We start from the raw sequence: 4,208 nt of genomic DNA, 5'->3' as shown, positions 1-4,208 counted from the left end.
CGGGTCGGCCGGTTCAACTCGCGCTTCAGGCTTTGCATGGTGACTCGGGTGTTCATGGGTCTCGGAGTATCCGTAGCGCACAGTTCGCGCTGCCTCGTTAGCAGAGAGGGTGCTTGGAGTGTGGAGATACTAGCCTCATGGTGAGAGATTGTCCCAGACTTCGGACCGATGTGTCACTGCGAGGTATTCAGGCAGGTAGAGGGCGCCCAAGAGGGGGAGGCCCGGCTCGTTGATGTGTTTTATATAATAGACTTGAGGCCGGTGCGCCAGCTAATGTCCTTCAGATACGAATTCAGATTGTTAGATAGGGGCACTATCTGTAGTTCATCACATTTCTGCGTATCGGGGTGAGTTCCTTGTTGTTGTTCCATTTATGGGAGCACTTCATGATTTGCACTCTGTTTATGTGATTACCCTGTTGGGAAGTTCTACGAGTAATAGACTATTCTATCGTTTGTGTCTAGCCGTTGTCGAGAGTTATGAGGCTAATAGTAAATTCATGTTGTCTGTTTGGATAGGTTTGATGTCACTTCTGAGTATTCTTGGTTACGAGATGTGATTTCTATGCTCTACCGGTGTGGGAGCCAGTCTGTGTTGTAAATTGTAGACGGAATCGATCTAGTGAGAGTTTCTGGATGGGTTGATGTGAGCCCTACTTGTGATTCAGTGTGGAGGGCGGGACCCTCGTGATTTCAGGTATTTTGATATGTTGAGACCGGGCTGTGTACCGCTGTGAGGGTTATATCAGGACAAGATCTTGTGATACTTTTATATATTCTCACTCTTTCTTGTTAGATGTTTTGTAATTTTGCATTTTAGAAGAATTTGTGCTAGTTCGACTTGTTTGATAGTTCCCTTATGTGTTTACCCTTCCCATATTTGTTCTATGCTTCTGGAGTTTTAGCTTGCGGGGTGTGTGCCCGTTGGTATTAGCTGAGATTTGGTTATTTGGGTGTTTTGTTATGTGGCTTTCATGGTTATTGTATCATCGCCAGTGTTGTGGAGGTTTGAAACGGGTTTCTATTGAATATGAGGCTTATGGTCGGTGCTGAATTTGATTTCGGGCGAATATTGTGATAAAAAAATGTTACTATGGTCCTATGTGTGATGTGTCATGTTGTAAGGTTGTACTATATGGGCGTTGGCATGAATTAATGCAGCTGGTTGAGATTGATACCGGGTATGGATTTAGAGTCGGATCCTTTGGAAATGGATGGAAGGTGAGAATTCTGGTTCTAAGGCTTATCGGTATTGTTAGAAAGGCTAAATTTTAGTTGATATGGTGTCGTCAGATTTTTGTGGATTGGGGTGACGTGGGATCACTCGCGGGTGTATGTTGGAAGTGTGCATTCAGTGACTTGAGGACTTCGAGGTAAATCTTAGCACGTTCGAGGACGGACGTTGGTTTTAAGAAGGGGAGGATGTAATGACCCGACCGGTCGTTTTGAGAAGTTAAGCTCAGTTAATCGGCATAAGGTTTGGAACAACTTCAGAATATGAGTATCGACTTGCGTGCAGGGTGGAATTCAGTTAACGAATGGTTTAGAGTTGAATTGGAAGAAGGAATCTAGTTTTGGAAGTTTGAACGGTGAAAATTTGACCGGGGTTGGACTTTTGAGTAAACGGCCCTGAAATGAATTTTTGATGATTCCAACAGCTTCCTATGGTGATTTTGTACTTAGGCGCACGTCCGGATTCGGATTTGGAGGTCCGTAGGGTAAATTGAGGCATTTCGGCGAAAGTTGGAAAAGTTGAAGTTTGGAAAATGGAAAAGTTTGACCCATAGTTTACTTTTGTGATATCGGGGTCGGAATGCGATTCCGAGAGTTGTAGCAGCTCCGTTATGTCATTTTGGACTTGTCTGCAAAATTTGGCGTCATTCCGGGTTGATTTGATTGGTTTCGGCACGAGTTTTGAAAGTTGGAAGATTTGAAAGTTCTTAAGTTCAATTCATAGTGTAATTTATAATTTTGGCATTGTTTGATGTTATTTGAGACCTCGAGCAAGTCCGTTTTAGGTTATGTGACTTGTTGGTATGCTTGGACGGGGTCCCTAGGGGCTCGGGTGAGTTTCAGATAGGTTTTGGTTGTGTTGCACTCGTTTTAGATGTTTTGGCGTCGTTTCTTCAAGAAACAAATTGTACCATATTAATAAAATAAGCTCCAATTTCTATTTTGATTGAAGCATTGGATCCGTATCGTAATTACGAAGCTATAGCAAAAAGAATCGTCGAATTTGGACATCGTATGAGGAAGTTATGCTCATTTTAGTGTCGGAAAAGAGAGCTGGTGCCGGTGCTTCGCAGATGCGAAGCTGGGTCCGCATCTGCGAAGACGCGGGTGCAAAAATTGGTCCGCAAATGCGGAAATAACAGCTGGAAATGCGCATATGCGGATATTTTTGTCGCAAATGTGAAAATCCCTGAGTAAAAACCAGATCGCGTCATTTTAGTATTCTGAGCATATCTTGAGTTCTAGAGCTCCGACTGAGGTGACTTTTGCGGCGTTCTTCTCGTATTTTCATTGGGGTCAGTATCTAAGTATAATTTTCGTATTTTAATATGGTTACAGAAACTATTTTTTTGAATTAATCCATGTTTTGATTGGAGAATTGGGGGGTTTTATCCAAAACTTTTCTAAAGAGAATAATTGGGTTTGAACATCGATATGGCAACGGAATTGGATGAAATTAGTATAGTTGGACTCATAATTGAATGGTTGTTCGGATTTTATTAATTGTTTTGGGTTCCGAGGTGCGGGCCCGGGGTCGACTTTTTGACCGAATTTTTGATTTTGTTAAAGATTGAGACTTTATGATCCGGAATAGTTTCTTATGCATTTTATTTGTTCTTTGAAGTTAATTTGGTTAGATTTGAGCCATCCGAAGGTCTTTTCACTCGAGAAGTACATTTTAGAGCATCGATATTTCGTCTTTGAGGTATGTATCTTGCCTAACCTTGTGTGGGGGACTTCCCCTTAGGATTTGAGTCTTCTCTGTTGATTGTATTCTGTGTACGCGAGGTGACGAGTGCGTGCTCAGATTTATTTGTGGTAAATTGTCCCATTTAGGCTCTTAAACCTTTGTAATCACCGAGTATGAAGTTGTTATTGATACGATTGAGTTCCCTGTTATTAGTTTCACCTCTACATGTCTTACTTGGAATTTATTTGCCCTTCTTGGTTCATTCTTGTTGCCTAATTGACTTTTACTTGTTTAACTGAAGACAATTACCCTTCTATAGTCATACTATCCGCCCTAACTGCTCGCCTTTAATTGGAAATCATTATTTTTACTTCTCACGTAATTCATTGGCCATAATTGAAAGAGAAGTTAGATATCCCATGTTTAGTTAATATTTTCTTAATTGTAATTATTTGATTCATCTTAACTTCTTTATTGTTTGGACACCCCTTGATTTGTATGTTCATCTGTGACTTCGTGCAAATATATTACATGATCAATAGTTGGGGTTACCGGTGTAGCTATCACGCACTTATTATGTCTTGTTATTTGTTGAGGTTATCGTACTTCTTGGTTTTCCGTGACTCTTCTTATGTATTGTTGATTCCCTTGCCGGGACGTTATTGTTTCCATTGTTGGTTCCCTTGCCGGGATGTTATTGTTTCCATCGTTGGTTCCCTTGCCGGGACGTTATTGTTTCCATTGTTGGTTCCCTTGCCGGGACGTTATTGTTTCTATTGTTGATTCCCTTGCCAGGGAGTTATTGTATCTGTTGTTGACTTCTTTGCCGGGATATTGTTGTTCTCTTATTGTTGGTGTGTATTTACATTGGGACTACAGATGTGGGATTCTTGTAGCCCCCCTTGTTTGTTTACTTTGGGACTGCGGGTTCGATTCCCGATAGATCCCCCTGCACATTTACTTTGGGACTGCGGGTTAGATTCCCGATAGATCCCCCTGCACATTGATAGTTGGACTACGGGACGGTATCCCCAGTGATCTTTCGAATATATATATANCAGATGTGGGATTCTTGTAGCCCCCCTTGTTTGTTTACTTTGGGACTGCGGGTTCGATTCCCGATAGATCCCCCTGCACATTTACTTTGGGAATACGGGTTAGATTCCCGATAGATCCCCCTGCACATTTACTTTGGGACTGCGGGTTAGATTCCCGATAGATCCCCCTGCACATTGATAGTTGGACTACGGGACGGTATCCCCAGTGATCTTTCGAATATATATATA

Source organism: Nicotiana attenuata, unplaced genomic scaffold (assembly GCF_001879085.1).
Source record: "Nicotiana attenuata strain UT unplaced genomic scaffold, NIATTr2, whole genome shotgun sequence".
Taxonomy (NCBI): Eukaryota; Viridiplantae; Streptophyta; class Magnoliopsida; order Solanales; family Solanaceae; genus Nicotiana; species Nicotiana attenuata.
This window is presented reverse-complemented; position numbering follows the sequence as displayed.